The following is an 18136-nucleotide window of genomic DNA, read 5'->3' as shown; positions in this document are numbered from 1 at the left end:
GGGAGTGCAGACCTGTCAATTTATTTAAACAGCAAATCATTTTTTAAAAGAAAGAAATTGTATAAAATGCAATGAAGCAGGCATGTCCTTTATGCACGTTCGTACAATTCTCATAACTTATTGTGTTTACATGTATTAAAATATTGCACCAAACCTAAACCGGAACTTTTTTATATTGAGGGAGGCAGAGCACTGGAGCAGGGTGCCCAGAGAGGTCGTGTTGTCTCCCTCTCTGGAGACATTCAAAACCTACCTGGTTCCTGTGTAGCCTGCTCTGGATGACCCTGCCTTGGCAGGGTGGTTGGACTGCGTTATCTCCAGAAGTCCCTTCTGTGTCACCCTAGTGATTCTGTAATTCTGTAAAACACACTGAAGAGGGAGTTTGTTTCACAACCACTTGCTTTGAGGCAAAATTGTCAGCAGGAGCACTTTTTGCCTCATCTCCGTGCTCTGTTCTTCTCTTTTTAACAGGCAATTCAACAGGGGCTGTGATAGGCTGCAGAAAAAAACCCCAAAAACCCAAAAAAACAGTGCTGAAATTTTGGGTGTATGCAGAACACATCCCCTCTGCTCCTACTGTGACTCAAGGAGTAAGATGTGCTGGCAGCAGTGTGACTTGGTACATCTGCTGCTTGTGGGATGGTGGCCGAGTTATGCTTGAGCGTAACATTGCTATGAATGACAACAGTGAGAATTACTGGACCTAAATGCACAGGTGGCAGTAGAGTTGTGGGGTTGGGAGGGGCACTCCTGGCAGTTTGGGCTGTGGGTTTTGCCCAGTTCCTCCCTCAGCAGCACTGGTTGCCTTGCAGCTTATGGATTTCACGGTGTGACAATGGCTGAGAGAAGGCAAGTGGGTCCCTTTCATTGGCAGTGCACATAAATGGAGGTGTGTTCATCAGGCCAATCCTGCTCAGACCCTGCACAGGTGTGCTGGGTTAGTGGCATCTGTAGGGGTGCAGCTCCTTCCTGCCAAAGGAGCCCGTGAATGAATGGCCTGGAGATGGCCTGAAGGCTCTGGTGAGTGTGGACATCAGAATGTCCCGTCTGCATCACCTGGGTAATTTGGGCTGTCATCTGTCTTAGGCCATGGAATTGTAGCAAGTACAACTTTCTATTTTTAGTCCTTGAAACACAGCCTGCCTCCCTCTGTCTCCCAGTGGATCTCCTGGGATGTATTTATGAATGACAAGCAGCCTGTGTTTATTACTTAATCTGTAAGAAGTTAAGCAGACTTAAAAATAGGATCTGAATCACAGAAAGTATTTTCTTGTACTTTCCTCGGCTCCAGTGAAAATGCTAACCCACTGATTCCTTTGTTTTGAACAACTAATAAAAGCAACAGATGGGTTGTGATTGATCACTAGAGGCATATGATAGTTGTACTTTTGAATGCAACTACAATCCTTAGCAATTGCCTCTGTATGTTAGAAACAGTTATATCATAAAAAGAACTATTCACGCACAAAAGTATCTGGTAAAATTCAGAATAAACTGATGCAGTCTCTGTGTTGAAGATTAAATAAATACATCAAGGTGTTGGAAAGCTTTATACTCTTTACAAGTTAGAAAAATTTGACTGTGTAAACTTACATAGGAAGCAGATTTAAAAATATTACTAGGAGCCATATTTTCTGCAAAGGCTCCCTGAACTTCATCAGTTTTGCAAGTGTTTTGTCATGATATGTGAAGGAGTTAGACACGTTAAGAATCTGACAGTGCTCTGTTTGTCCAGAAATGAAAACCTTCTAGGTGTGAGTAATGCTGTTCTATTTTTTATTGCTCTTTTTTTTTTCTTTTGTTTTGAAGGATAGTGTTATGAAAATGTTTGAGCAAGGTCTCTTATTTGAAATTATTACATAAATCATGAAGATGCACTTTGGCAATTACATCCAGGAAGGTATAAGAAAGCTAAGGATGTGGCGATTTTAAATTAATAATTCTTCCACATATAAATATATATTTATATATCTCCTCTAAAATAAAAATATGAGTAAAACCTCAATAGTATAAAGATGCAATAGTTTGTCATTAAATCCTAATAAGGTTCCAATAAATGGGGAAACAGTGAGGGACACCTAATGAAGAAACATTTTTCTTTTAGCTGTTTCCAGAATGTTGGAGCTCAAAAAAACCAGAAACAGAGTGGGGAAAATAGCTGTGAACTGGGGATGCCCTCATGAAATGCACAGTATGATTCATTACTGAGGAATATTCCAGGTGCTGGTGGCTGGCTATGCTGCATGTTATGCCCTGGCTGGGGGAAAGTCACTGGAGCCCCAGCAAACAGCTGAGTGTCCTTTTACACTTCAGTGCTTCTCAACAGTTGCACCATATTAATCAGCAGCCTTCGACATTCAGAGTTTGGTAAGCTCCCTGCAAGTGTTCTGTAGGTTCACTGGCAGCTGCATTGCATCTTCATCACCAGTTGGTGGAACCGCAGATTGTGTCAATGGATTTTAAAAAGTTTATTTTGATCTCTGGTATATTTGTCAGTATTAGACATATAGTACTTAATGTTGCTGATTCCATTGTAGTGCTTGCTGTCTGCTTGATCTGCTGCTTCTGTGTGTTTTCCAGCTACTTCTGAATATTTTATTATGACTTTTGCAAACAAGTGAAGAATCAGAGTCGACTTGGAGATTTTTTGAGAAAATGTACAGGGGGCAAGGAGCTGGAGAATGTAATGCAAGAATGCTTTGAATCCAAGCTGAAAAACTGCTGTTCAGTAAAAAAACAATGAAGAGACTATTAAGGAAAATGATTCTGCTGATCTTCCAAACCTTTACGTTTTAGATTGTACATTTTAGTTGTGATAATCAAGTAAAAATTTTGTTTTAAATAGAGAAGAAGCTGGATGTCACACCTCTGATACAATCTGCGAAACCTGAGTACATACTGTCATTTCTAAAACAACCTTAGCTTTCCCCATCTTAACAAATTATATTCCCCCTCTTGTGGAAGGACACGTTACAAAAACTGTGATAAGCTTCTTTTTCTAGTTAGACCATTTGGGAATTCTCTTCTTTTTCATGAAACTTTTTTGATGCTGTCATAATTATCCACATAATCGCTATGTCCTACTCATGCCTGGCTGAGAGCCTTCTGTCTACTACTTTTGCCACAGACATCACTGGAAATACAAATAAATGTGAAATAACTTGTGTGTCTGCAGACTCTTCAGAAAGGATAGGCTGGGAAGGTGAGGAGGAGAGTGCTTGTCTGTGGGACAGGTGATGGTTGTATTCATAGCTTATGGGTCAGGATCAGAGGGGTGGCCTAAGTGGGCTTGTAGCGGGTCCCTGTAACACACCAACAAACATATTTCATATTTTTATTAAGTTTACTAATAGTGTGGGTGTTTTGCACAGTTTGAGCTCCCTGGCCAACTCCAGAGCCTTAATCTAAAAATAAGGCAAAGCAGAGTAAATTTGAAAATTTTTGCTTTGTAAATTCATTTGATTATGAAATCTCAGTAAATCCTGTGTCTGAAATTCTGTATCTTTTCTCTGCAAGACTTCTTTATGCATTTGAAGAAGAACACACAAGACAGATTATTTGTACAGCATAAGAAAGCAAGTCTCAGTAGAGGATTTCTGTTAGTCTCATGTTACACAATGTATGGTACACATCACAATGATGAGTGTACCATTAAAGTTTGTCTGATGCAGAGACTACTCTTACCTTCACAGAGTGGCCTTTCCAAAACTCATTAAAAATGTTACATGAGTATTGAAATAGTCTTTGTACATTTCAAATACTTTGGTATGCAACAGTTTGCAGTCAGAAGACATTAAAAAATCCTTTTACTTAGCGCCATCCCTGGCAGTGATCAAGGCTGGGTTGGATGGAGCTCTGAGCAACCTGGTCTGGTGCAAGGTGTCCTTGCCTGTTGTGGGGACAGGTTCGAACAAAATAAACTTTAAGGTCCCTGCCAACCCAAACCATTCTATGATTCTATGATCATTTCAAGGACTGAAATCAAATATGCATTTTAATAAGGAGGGGGAAAAATCCAGTCCTGTACTGCACACTGTAAAAATTGATGAGAACTACTGAGTATTATATTAGAATCTAAGTAAACAGGCCAAGAAGAGAACAAACTGGTAAAGGTGTAAAGCTTACTTTTTATTTATTCAGGCACTGTGTATGTTAATTATATATTATTCAGAATAAACTCTAAATTTTAATTGAAGAGCCTTAAAAATTATAGAAGAACCTTCACTTCTAATTTTGCACATAATGCATCTCACAAACATTTCCTTTTGAAGTATTGAAGTGAGGGGATAGAAAATCCATACCTATAGTGAGTAACTCAAATTATATTTTAGATTTTGAAACTAAGATTCTGCATGTTGCTCACGTGCACATGGACATACAAAAAATACACAGATGTAAAACCTATGTTCTACATATTTGGTACTTTCTTCAGTTCATTTTATAAAGTAATGCAATAGTTAAAACAAATTTCTGATGTCAGGGCTGAATGTATCCCTGGCACACCATGCACATGACATTCTTTTCATTCAATTAAGGGCTTCAAGGATAGTTTAACCAAATATTTGAAGAACTATACACTGAGATTAAAGATGTAATAAATGTAGTCACCTGTTTTTATAATAGCATAAATCAAAAAACAGGTTGGTGGATGTGGGGTTGGAATATGAGTCAAAGCTGGGAAAAATACTTGAGGTTATTAGTGGCCTCAAAAACACATTTTAAAACTAAGCAAGTACCTTCCAACAGTTGGTTTACAAAATATCAAAATTTGATCACATTTTTCTAAATGCTGTTTAAAACAAATGAGTAAATATGAAGCATGATTTTCATAGATTATTTTAGTTTTAAAGGGATCTCTGATGGTCCTCCAGACTGACATCCAGCTCATAGCAGCACTAGTTTCATTTCAGATAGAGCCAATTACTCTGTCTTTCGTTTTATGAGCATGACCTTGTATGTCGAGAAAGGGGAGAAAAGACAACTGAGAACTCTCTAGACACAGTCAGAAGAGAAATGCATGTTCTGTGTGTTTGCTTCAGGCTGCAGGTCCCTTGTTTCTGTGTCCATGCCAGTCAAAGGGGCCACCTCAGAAATTTTTTATCTGAAGGTTTCCCCAGTTTCAGCTGAGTTTTCAAGTTTCTTCAGGCTCAGTCTCCTAGGTCATAGTGAGGGAGATGTTTGCTTGGGGTTTTCTGATCACTTTGATCGAGCCAGCTGACAGACTAAAACAGCTTTAAAGGTATTTCTGCTTATTCAGCCTATTTATAATACAGGTGTGTGATATTCAGTAGAATTAACACACCTGATGCTTATTCCTTTAGACAAGGCTTTCATTCCATGAAAACTCTGCCTTTCTCATATGAGCTATCATGTTTAGTGCTTTTGGATAAGTCGTTTTATTGGAAAATAGCTGAAGACTTACAGAGACTGTAATCTCCTTCTGCTGGGAACTGTTTGAGTTACTGAAGAATTGGATACCAGTTTCTTCTTGAGAATGCTGGAGCTGTGTACCCTGGTGGTTGTGAGCACATTCCTTGGCAAAGAAATTTGCTTACCATCTTTGGGCAGATGGGGAGCAACTCACCCTTCATTTTCTGCTTGAATATCAGTTTGTCATTTTTTGTTTGCAATTTTCTGTTTCCAAGGGTCTTTTCGTGATCAGACCTCCCTCCAGTTTAGCAGCAGCTGCACATCTCATAAAAGCAGTTTCTATTTCTTGCACCTCTTTAATGAAGGGTGTTACAAGACTGGACTGGATGTTACTAATGAACTTTGTCACACAGCATTAGCTATCCCTCTCAGCAGATGCCTTGAACTTTTATAATTCTCCCTGAGCCTTTCTACATCATAGAACACCAGTCCTAATGATCATGGAGTGTTTCTGACACATTTTGTTGTGGCATCAAATACTTTGCTAGTTGGATGTAAACTACACAAGTTATTACACAGAAATTGCTCGTTTCATAGTCCTTTCACCTCTTTCAAAAAGACTTCTCCATCTCAGAGTAGGTAATCATTTCTTTGCATGTGCAATTCTTGCTGTGACTGCCAGTAAGTGCTCCACCCGTACGATGAATTTTTTTAAAATCTGGATTTCATCCATGAGTATCTGATCTCAGGCCAGGGAGTTAATATCAAATAGTTTGCAGCAGAAACTCTCTGTTATAACTCATAGAATACGTAATGAAAAGAGTGACTTGGAAATGGAATGTCCTAAATTCCTTGGCCATCTCCCTCAGCCATCCAGTCCTCAAGACACATTTGCATTTTATTTACTTTCTGAAGTGCTGATAGCCCTAATTTTTCCCGAGATCCTCTTAAAGCTATAGAGTTTTGGGAGTAAAAGATTTGTGTGTTGGATAATGAACTTTCAACCCCATATTAAATGATGTAATGCAGTTAAAAACTGCTCTTGAAAGAGGCTGAGGTGGATATGCCTCATTCCAAATGTGGGTGACTTAAAGAGTCCCATTATGGAAAAATAAATAGAGCTTCATACTCATAATTACTTTAGCTGACATGTTTAGCTGAGCAGCAATAAAACATACATCATCTTAATATATATTGTTAATCTTCCCAGTGATTTATACCATGCAAGCTGAAATTACCTCACCCAGTTTGACAGAATGAAGTCAGTGAAAAGCAGCTAAGGATAATTAAGCTAGACAAAGTGGCAAGTAGGTTTTTCACTGCTTAATATAAGCTATCATAAATTATTTGAATACTAAAAGACAACATGAAAATCCTTTCTTTTAACCATAATTGGTCGTACTGTGGATGTGTTCAAACAAAAAAAGATATTTCAGGTATTTCGTTACAGTAAATAAATATGGGTTTATTTCATTTGGAGAACTGTATTAAAATGTGCAGTTTTAGGCTAAGATCTCCAGCCTTGACATTCTTCTGATAAATCATGGATGCAAAACAACAAACAAGAGAACCTTGCTGTTTGAGGGGTGTGTCTGAATACACTTCTGTCTGTAGTGCTCGGGAGAGAACATTTCTGTTTAGGTGTGTTTCCTGCAGTCCCTTCTAATCTGAGAGAAATCAGCATGGTGATGACAGGAACTGGGAATCTTTGTAATAAGAGAAAAGAAAATTGTGTATTCATCTACCTTTTCTCCTTTTCTGTTTAACATGATTATTCTTTAGATAAAACATACAGAATTTATACTTATTGGGATATTTTCAAGCACTTTAGCATAGAAGGAGATAATTATATTTTATTCTATAAAAATTTGTCCCTCAGGGCAGTTTTTGTACCATCATTGTGCAAGACGGGCTTGTAAGGTTCATATACTTTTAAAAGTACTCCATAATGAAAATCAGATGAACAATTTCACTAAAAAAGAAGAAGAAGAAGAAGAAAAAAAAGAAGTAGTACCTTCAAATCTAAGATTTAGCTGAAAAGAAAATCCTCATTTTTTAAATCTTTTATCATTGTTGGTTGTCATTTTGTAACAACTTGGAGCAATATCTTAGCCCAAGGTTTCAGACAGAACATGGTTGGCTCTTTAGTCATGGTCACGCATTCGCTTCAGGCCACCATCACTTATGTTCTGTATGCCAGTGAACACAGGAAAACACAAATTTCTTCAAAGCAAAGGCCTGATTTAATAAGCTGTTTCTGGTTACTCCTAGCTTTTGTTTATGACTAAGTTGTAAAGGATATGCTCCTATGCAAGCCTAACTTTATGAGGTGTTGTGAATCAAATATCTATGCTGTCAGTGGAACACAGGTGCATCTTTGTGCTTGTTATACAGACCACTGATTTGCTGTGGTAGATAAGGCCATAGAGGTTAAATGTTTTGTCTGCAATATGATGAATTGTACAACAGGAAAGAGAATTGCATTACACAAAGATGTGGGATGAGAAATTGAGATGGAATTGCAAATCTCTAGGAAGCCATTGGATGCACAGTATTGAGAAACAAGAAATCCTGAACTTGTTCAGGATGAGCATAAATATCTATGGAAGTAAATTAATTTTAAGTGGCCAAAGAATTTTGATTTTAAAACTTATTTTTCTGGTTCTGGGTGATCTTTGATAAGAGGATTTACAGTGCTATTCATTGAAGGACTGAATATTTGTTGGGTTTCTTATACAGCTGCTTAGCTAAAGGCTTTATTCTGGTTTATAATTCACAGTTTTATAAAGTATTTTAAAGACATCAAATATGAACGCATTTTGGGTCCCAGTGTAGGCAATGGAAAGGAAGATTGAGGACGGTCAACACCTCAGAAACCCAAATCTCTTAGGAGCCATTTGAACATGGAGCTACTCCCATCCAACAGTAACATCTGGATTTCACAACAGCTTAAATAACTTTCCATATGAATGTTACTCATGTTCCCATTTCCAGAGATGCAGTTGACATTGTGGAAAAAGAGTGAGAAGCTTGAGGATCTTTTTACAGCACCTGTATAGTGCTTACCTTGTTCTTACTGGCAAGTCATCCATTTCACAGAGCTTGAGAGTCATGGAATTGTCATGGTTGGAAGGGATCTCCTGAGATCGTTGTGCATAACTCCCTGCTCAGGCAATTTAAATCTCTTGGCATGTATCCTGGTTTTGGTCCAGAGCAGTGGGAGGTGGAATGGCCAAGACTATAATGTTACTCAATACCAACTTATGTCATTGCCAGGGGTGGGGGAAAAGGATTCTCTCTTGTTTCCAAGATGAAGGACATTTTTTTCCAGTGGGAAAAAGCATGGTGTGGTGGGGAAGAGCCAGATGGCATTTGTGTTTTTCTGTGTAAATTGTTTCTTTATCTTAGACCTTTTGTAATTAATATTCTTGCAGTTACTGTTTGTTTTCTTATCTTATTGCTGTTTCCAGTAAATTATTCTTATCTTAACCCATGATTTTCACCTTTTATGCCTTCAATTCCTAGCTCCATCCATGGAGTAGAAAGGGAGAAGGGAAGGAGGGAAGGGTGAGCAATCAAGTGGTGTCTGGTTTGGGAGAGTCCTGATGGGGGCACTAAAGTGGGGAGTACCATTCCTAAACCACAGCAGTATGTTAGCTGTAGATAGGAATCACATTTGGTTCCTGAAGATGGTATACTGAATGTTGCATAGAGGGAAATATTAACAGTGTCTTGAATTCTGAAGTGAGACATTACTTATCTGCTGGATGTATCACACAGTGGGCCTTTCCAGGGAAAGCAGGGAGAAGACTGCTCCTGCCCACTGCCAGGCTCTCTGCTGGATCCTGCTTGGTGTGCATGGCTCTAGGAAATAACCTTTATCCTTCATGTGCTCTTCTAATTTTAAGTTTCTGAAGCAAGCTGAGGGCAGTGTGTCCAGCTCAGGATGGCAGTGTTTGTACAGAATGGAAGTGAAGGTATGGATAAGTGTTTAAGAGTGTAGCATGAGGATTTTTAGGGGTTTGTGGGGATGGAAAAACTTCTGGGATAGTACTGAAGAGCTTAGTATGCAGAAAAAGGCAGAACTGATGTAACCTTATCCATACTGACTTTTGGCTCTGGTTTTTGAAGTGAAACCTCCTCCAAACTTTGCTCAGTTTCAACCCAAAAGATGCAGGGAGTAAGCGAAAAATGAAGCAGTGTGGACACTGAAGGGTCTGATGCACAAGTTCATTTTCTGGCCCTCAGTTACTTATCAGCATGGATGTTTTCCATGAGGTTCAATCCTAGTTAGAATATTATTTATACTGCAGTATAAACAATAAATACATAATAAATTAGTTTCTTCTTCCTAAATTAAAAAGAATCTAACTTGTTTATTTGATTTCAGAAAACTTATGTTTTCTTCAGCAACATTACTGTCCGCTCCTCCCTCAGCGTTGTATATGACATGACAGATAACAATGGCCCTGTTTAAATCTCTACATTTAAATATTAATCTAGGCAAAAAAAATTAAGTGTTAGTTGTGCCATTAGTAGCCTTTGTGCCTTTGAAGCCATTCAGAAAGAACCAACACTGTAGAGAGCATCTGGCAGAAAAAGAATTCAGCAGTACTTGGGGTATAGATTTGTGGAAAGTATTTTTGAAACTTTGGTTTTACATTGGTGTTTCTTCAGAAAAAATGTGCAGTACCTCTTATTTTCAGAAGAAAAGGAAAGTAAGCTGAAATGTACACCTGCTAGTATAGAGAAAATGCTGTGCTCCTACCCAGCATAGTCATGGATTGAATGCTGTTGCTGTGCCATAGAGCAGGCAGGGATTGCACCCACTAGATCAATCAGATTGCTCTCTTTGGTATTGTTTACAATAATTGTTAATTAGTTTCCTAGGATAGTACCTCATTTGCGGTCAAAATAAAATGTACACCAGATGGAGAGAAAATGAATTCCAAAGCAGTAATCTATTCATATACATAATTATTCCTTGTAACTCTAATGGTGGTGGTTTTGGCTGTTTAAACTCCAGCAACAGATAGATCAAGCAGATGACATTGCTTAAACATTAGTCAGGGTTTTATTGGGTAAACCATAAACAATTGATATATGGTCGCTTTTTGACTGGCTTCTTTCTTGTGTTTTTATTTGATATTGCGATTAACATTTTTTCATTTAGAGACTTTGAGTTCAAATTTTAAAGTTGCAGAAAATGTTTGGATGTGCTTGAAGTGTTACTTCTAATATGTTTCAGCATTTTTGCTGTAAGTCCTGCCTTCCCTTAGTTTTGAAATTGGTTTTTAAAATGTGATGTATGGATGTCTTGATTTAGGAAAAAACATTCTTAAAAATGAAGATAAAATACTAGGTTTGAAATGTTTGTAGAGTTTTGTGTTGGGTTTTTTTATGGAACAGCTTTAAACTTAAAGAGTCTCTTAGACTTCATGGAAAGGAGTCAGAAAACATACTTTATCTTTGGAAATGCTATATTTATATTCTGCCCATGTTTTTATTCCTGTGGGTTATTTCATTTGGAATCAAGATTGTTATTTTCTTTTATGCTATGAATCTGATTATTCATGTCATTTCTCTCTCCCCTAAAATTAGGTTTTGTTATTTCTCACCCTTTTGAAAGAATCATGTTGTTACAAAGAAAAAACTGATTCAGGAAAGATGTAATTATGTAAGTAGGTAATTAGTAATTTCAGTGGGCATCTCAATGTGCTTGAATTTAAGCATGTGCTTAGTAAGCTTCTTCAACTGATTCAAATTTACTTATTTTGAAATAATTCTAGTATGTCTACTACTTCTATAGTAGATAATTTAAGGATAAGTAAGTCAAAGTTCCATAAAGAGGTGTGGATTTTTTTTTCCTATGTAGATACTTTTTTTGTGCTTAGAATAAAGGATTGCTGGAATGCAAACATTTCTGGAGACTTCTGGCTCTGTGTTGGAGCCTGTGATGACTTTGGGCTTGATCTTTTCACTTTGAACAATGAAACTGGCTGAGAGATGAACTTTTACACCACTGTAAAAACTGTGAGGGGTATCTTGGCTATGCTCTAAATATTTTGTCACCCTCCTGAATCTGAACATTTCAGTAAGACAGTGTTTAAAGAACACTTAATTCTATTTTGGTTTTTAAAGAACACGTAATTCTATTTTGGTTTTTAAAGAACACGTAATTCTATTTTGGTTTTTATGTAGAATAAAAATATAAAAATGACATACTAATTCCTATCCACACCCATTAAGATGACATTAAGAAGGCTGTAGTAGATGCCCAAACATATGGAGGTGACAAAACTGACAAAAGCAGAGCTGGTCAGGGGACTTTATTTGTGCTTTGCCTTTAGAGGTCTTTAGAAATCAAAATTTTATGTACAATCAGATTGTACTTCCAAATACAAGAAGATCAGACTATTTTCATAGCTGTCTAGTCTAAGATATAACATTAAACATGATATAAAAGCCAATTATTTAAAATATTTAAAGAGACCCTATGAAGGTTTTATTTTTTACATTCAACTAATTTATGTTATGTATATGATGTTTTCCCATTTGGTATAGGATAAATCGAAATCCATCTATGACAAGGAGAAAAGTATATTACTGAAGTTTACACAATGCTGTCACAGAGCAAATATTCACATGGGCACTGGCACAATGTCTTGGCTGTGTAAGAAGATATCCACACATACAGGTTAAACATTTAGAAACCTTGGGAAAATAAATGCACATGGATAATTCTGAGAATGTTAAAAATTATCTGTAATTTAGGTACAAATATTATCTGTAATTTAGGTTTTATTGTTATATGTACACATTCTAGTTTATGCTGAAATATTTGTTCTGTTTTCTTTTTCAAAAGCAGTTTCATTACAGCATGAAGTTCCACAGTGTTTCCTGTTTGATATTATATGCACATTGGTTTAAGTTGTTGACTTTTAAAATAACATAAATTACAAATACATATACAAATGAATAAGGCAACATCAAAGTGGTAGATATTAATTATACTGGCAGATAAAATAAGTCTTTGATGGCAGACAGGGGCCTCATTTATCAGCCACTGGGTTCTAGCATGGCCTGAGGTAGCAGAAAATCCAAGAAGAGTTGGAAAATGGAATCATGGTGCAGCAAAGTGGGTGCTGTCTCTAACAGCTGCCCAAACCTTTGGGCTCCAGTGTAGGCTCTCATTACTCCCTTGTAGTTCTTTCGGATTTGTGTAGAGGACAGCCATGAGACATCTCACTGCTTTATCTTCTCATGAGCTGCTGAGTAAGGTTACCTTCTTCCATTTATAGACGGACAGGGAGTATCTGAAACGTAAGAGAGGATCATGCACAGAGCTCCTCTGCCCCTGGAGACCAAAATGATAGTTGTACCTGACAGATTAGTGTCAGTATGGACAGATGAAATTAGTCTTGTTTCTCATTCAAAATGCATAAGAGTAAGCATACCAGATTCCTCTGAAGTCTGGAACGGCCTGAAAAGTTTCTCTGAGTTAATAAAAGTTTCTCCATAAGTTTTCTGTAGAAATTGTCCTGAGATATGTTGCAAAGCAAGTGTTGTGTTTTTTTTTTGTTGTTGTTGTTGGTTTTTTTTTTTTTTTTTTTTTTTTTTTAATTACTGTATCTTGGAGGAAATTTCCCCTCTCTCCAGTGAAATCCTATTACAATTTCAGCTGTGGCAAAATTAACACAAAGTAATCATAGTTTGAAACAAGAAGTCTGTGCTATATATGCCTTATTTTATGCTCTGTTCTGCCCAATGTCTAACAAATATTGCACATTTCTGAATGAATGATTCATTTGAGGGCAGCAATTCTAAACTGGGAAAGTGTGAAACTGATCAGTGATTAAGAAACACCCAGTGAATAATTGCATCAATGCATTTGAGCACATGGGGACAGGTTTTAACAGGGTGGAAGGGAAATGCCTCTATGGAATATGGGAGTCAGGACAAAGAAATCTTGCAGAAGTGGAGGAAAATTATTTGTAAACCAGGGTATGAGAAGACAAAGGCAACACAAGAGCTAAAAAGTCTAATTTTTAGAAGTAGCAATGGAAAAGGAAATATGAGGGGAAAATTTTAAAAATGTTTTTGTCAAGAGCAGGAACTAAACAAAAGAAACTGCTAAGCACCTGACTCAGCAAACTATCCAGCCATATGCTCAAGTGCATTTTTACTTAATAAAGCACTCCACAGTCAATTAAGCAATCACTGGGGTCAGGAGGAATCTTTCCATAATGGCTATGAGAATTTAATCTCCTAGATTTTATTCCTTTTTAATTCAGTAACATGTAGGTTTTGTGTTCCCATTGTTTATGGGAATAGACAAAATGAGGCTGAGACAATGATAAAGATTTTTATAGTTTCTAAGTAAAATTTTCAATGCATGTATAATGAAAAGCACTGTCTTCCTGTTTACTTTCCAAAAGGTATTTGAAAAAGTTGCATCGATTGATGGGTTTCTGTTTTCGAACTTTGTCTTAAAAATACAGGGCTTGAACTATGTAGGAGAGAAAATCGGCATGAAATTACCTCAGTTGTCTGTACTCCCTCTCCATGACAAGGAGGAGTGGTAACTTTATAAGGTTTGGAGCTATCTAGGGCAAATACGGATTATTTGGGAAAACATGAAGTTGTTCAGTAGCAGTGGTACATTTCTCTTGCCCTGATGAGCATCCCTGCTCCCTCAGACAGCACAGAATGGTCTGTGCCACCCATCTTTATCAGCTGTCCTCCACCCTCTAGTTGGTGTCATGTTCATATTCCTAGGAAAAATAAGACATTCTATGTTGTGGGATGTAGATAGTTGCCTTAGAGACCCAGGAAAGGTATCATGTTCAAAACGTTGAGATGTTTACTTAGACTACCTAATTTACTATTATCTATTGTTAAATTGTCTAATCTAAGTAACAGCTGATGAGTAAGAAAGCACAAAACTACTGCCTTTTCTTCATCAATGAGGTCATTAGTAATCACATCAGAAGAGATAAAGAATATATCCTAATTAGCATGTGAGGCAGAGCTATAAAGACAGAATGCACTGTTCAAGATCACCTAGAAGAGATTTTTTTTTTTTGCTGTAAATATAGATCAGTAACAATTAGGACAAACTGTCCAAATCATAGAGTCGAGGACATGCAAGTACATGTTTGTACATGGAATTACTTTTTAAAATAGTCAATTATATAAAATAGTACATGGTTGCATAAAATTGACAAGAAGCAGAATTTGTTTGGGTTTTCTTCTCAATTCTGTAATTTTATGCAAATTAAAATGGACTGTAGTTTGGGATTTGGGGACTATGGAACTGTGTAATGGGCATTTTGAATAAAATATATGGACACATCTTGATGGTATATATGAATGAGGGTTTTTTTGGTGGTTTTTTTTTGTTTGTTTGTTTGTTTTTTTTTAGTACATTTTAATGGATTCTTAAGCACCTGGCATGTGAGTCATGGTGTTCTCAGCTATCCACCACCAGTGTACCAGTGGGTTGTTTTTCTTCCTACACTTTGGAAGAAATTGCTGAAGGAGTAGCAACATTCCTGATTTCAGGGCACTTGGCAAGTATACTGGGAAATTTAGTTTGAATTATTTGTATGCTTTTGAAATTTGGGATTATTATATTTTTATAACCTATGGATGCATGTATGGGGAAGTTTAAAATACATTCTTTCAAACTGAAGTATTTTATGTGTGTCTAGTCACTAAATCCCAGGCGAGGATGAGAATTTTTACTGAAGTAAGCAAGATAGTTGAGTGCAGCTGTTTGTTATGTGACTTTTCTGAGGTTACTGTCTTGTAGTAGTGAAGTAATTTAGAAAATTAATGTTATTATGTCTCTATATATCTTTCATGCTTATTTCTGGGACTAGTAAAAGCTGATGTTACAATTCAGACAATTATTAGTAAAGATCTTTTTGTCTACTCTTTAGTTTGGCAGCAGTGGATTTCCTGTCTACTCACTGATGATTATTAAGTCAGTTTGGCAAACAAGAACTTTAGGGAGAAAAATCATTCAAATCTTTTTGGTCTCAAGTTTGAAGAGTAACCTCTTGTTTTATTCAGTATCCACGAAGCATTCTTCATGTGAAAGTTTCTATTAAGTGGGCAGACTACAAGGTAGTGGTCACATAAAATATCTTTTGAGATATTTTAAATTACGATAAGAAAAGACTTTGTGGATATGTAAATGCTTTTAGATTATTTATGTGCAAGAACTGTTTTAGCTTTCCCACAGGCTGCATGGAATTTGCTCAGCTGTGATCCTGAAATTCTGTCAGTTTGCTGTCTCTGATGGCAGGAAGATATTAGCTACTTAAATACTAAATTTTAATTATTACACTTCATAGGCTTTCTTTTTGAATGGCAGTACTTTCTGTCATGTGTTGTAAAATCTGTTGCCACTGTGATTTATATTATGACAGCCTACAGATATGGATTAGTATGCTGTTTTATAAATATACTGTTAACTTCGTTTCCTCAGTGAGGTAATTAAGTATCTGTTTCAGCTGGATGAAATTAAGTTAATGAGTGAAGTATGTGGACACTCTAAAATTGCAGATTTTTCTGATTAATGCTTTCACTGACTGATGCGTCACTCTAAAATACTTTACAACACTACAATTTGTTGTAAGAGAGGGTAGAAATGAGGCACTTAGAGGTTTTTGCACAAGGAGAGAAGAGTGTGATAAGATAATTTATCACAGGATGCAAAAGAAGGGAATTCATCTGCCAAAGGGTCTGGAGGCAAGGTATTTCTGATTACTCAGATAGTGATATCCTCTTTCTTTAGATTGCCAGAACAAAAAACGTACTATTGAAGAAAGCTTATGTCTTTTGGGATAATCTGTGATTTAGTGTTCATTCCACTGCCATAAGATGTTGTAACCCTCAGTAGAGAGGAATGCAGTGAGGGGGTTAAGCACAAAAACAGTCTGTCCCTCCTGAGCAACTTGATCTGGCTTTGAAGTTATCCAGTCTTTGAGGAAGTGTTTGGACGAGATGGTCTTCAGGTGTCCCTCCCCTCTTAAATTATTCTGTGCTTCTAATTATATCTGGAGATAAAGTCCTTCAGGAATGCTTGTTTCGTGATACTAGTACCTAAATTGTTCTCTCATAATAAGTGAATGCCTAAATGTTCTGTGGTTGATGACATGTTCATTCAGGTAAATGGTAACTTGATGGGTCGCACTTCTTGAATGTAGTTACATTTTAGACCTATCTCCTGTTTGTCTCACTCACAAGACTGTTACACCTGAATTGCAGGCAAAACAGAACCCTTTCATGGGATGTGTTAAGGACTGTTCCTGTCTGACCATCCAGGAGTTACTCTAGCAGTCACAGTCCAGTCCTACCACCTGAGCTGGGACCAAGGCCCCTTCACAGAAGGAGGCCCCAGTGACCCGATGAGTGCCCTGCATGATTCCACACTCACATACTCCAATCAGGTTTGCTAACTGGCTCAACCCAGGTTTCCCACATCCTAGACCTCTGAATCCTTAAAATAATTTAATCCGTGCAACAACAGAATAACAGCATGTGCCAAGAAGTGGAGCCTGAATAAAGGACTCCGTGGGACTTTTATAACCTTACTTTAGGTGTGCAATAGTCTGGATTCTCCTGCTGATTCAATGGCTCCTGCTGTGTCTCTTACTGTCAGGTCAAGTGGCTGGTGCCACAGGTCCCCTGTCCTTTGCAGTTCACGGCCCGTGGCCACAGGCTCGTGCCACCCCAAGCTCAATTTGCACCCTGAGCTGCCTGCACTGACTCTATTCTTCAGCAGGAGCTCGGGTTTGACCCTTCCAGCTGCATCTGTGCCTCAGTGTCCCACGTCCTCTGGTGGGCCAGGCCTCAGGTCCATCTCTTACAGATGAGGCCTCAGACATGAGAGTGGATATTCCTCAAGATGCGCTTAAATGCGTAGTACACACTGCTTTGAAATGAAAGGATGCCCAGAGTGAGCAGAGACTTTGAATCTCATTCTCTGGAGGTCAAGGCTAGAACAGAAACCAGTGTAGATCTGCTTCTGTGGTGTGGTTACTCTGTTCCACAGGCTGCTGAGCACCCACCAGTCAATAAGTTATGCAAGAGAAAGGGTCACTTGAGTTGGAATTTTTTGGTTTCCTAAGTTGAAAAGTTCTCCTTTATTTGTCTGGCTTATAGGCTGGTTTGTGCACTCAATAATCAGGAAATCTGGTTTACTCTCTCTGTTGTAACATTTGGTTAAGGGAAATAATATGAAGAAACCAATGCCTATGATTTAATTTTTTTTTTTTCAACATGCATTTTTGATGTTGAAACCTTGAATGGCATTTCTCTTGCCCAGAAAAATCTGTGTCAAGGGTAAGGAGTTACCACAAAATATTTCTGTTAAATGCCAGTGTCTATATAGATTTATATATTTTGACTATGAAGTTGTGTTCTCAAATTTAAGAGTTCTTAAATCTGTTTTGAGTCCGTTCTTAACGCAGTCTAAAAAGAAAAAAATAATCTCTCTTTTACTAATTTGAAGGTAGCCTCCAAACAGCTGCTAGAAACAACCTTAAAAGGAAGTGAAAAATTACATTTTCTTTACAGATATTTTCCATAAGAAGTGGATACTACTACGTTTCTTATTGTCATTTTAGATATGCTAAAATTATCTAATTTGCTAATAATTTATTTTTTAAAATTTCATTAGCACCTGTATGGTAATTTATTAGCAGACGGCTGTAAGGATCTCATCAGGAACAGAGTTTAGGAGGATGGTTGCATT

The sequence above is a fragment of the Chamaea fasciata genome, unplaced genomic scaffold (assembly GCF_029207755.1).
Source record: "Chamaea fasciata isolate MVZ Bird 193981 ecotype frontalis unplaced genomic scaffold, bChaFas1.0.hap1 SCAF_1, whole genome shotgun sequence".
In the NCBI taxonomy this organism is placed as follows: domain Eukaryota; kingdom Metazoa; phylum Chordata; class Aves; order Passeriformes; family Sylviidae; genus Chamaea; species Chamaea fasciata.
The sequence above is the reverse complement of the archived record's forward strand: the minus strand, read 5'-3'. Positions refer to the sequence as shown.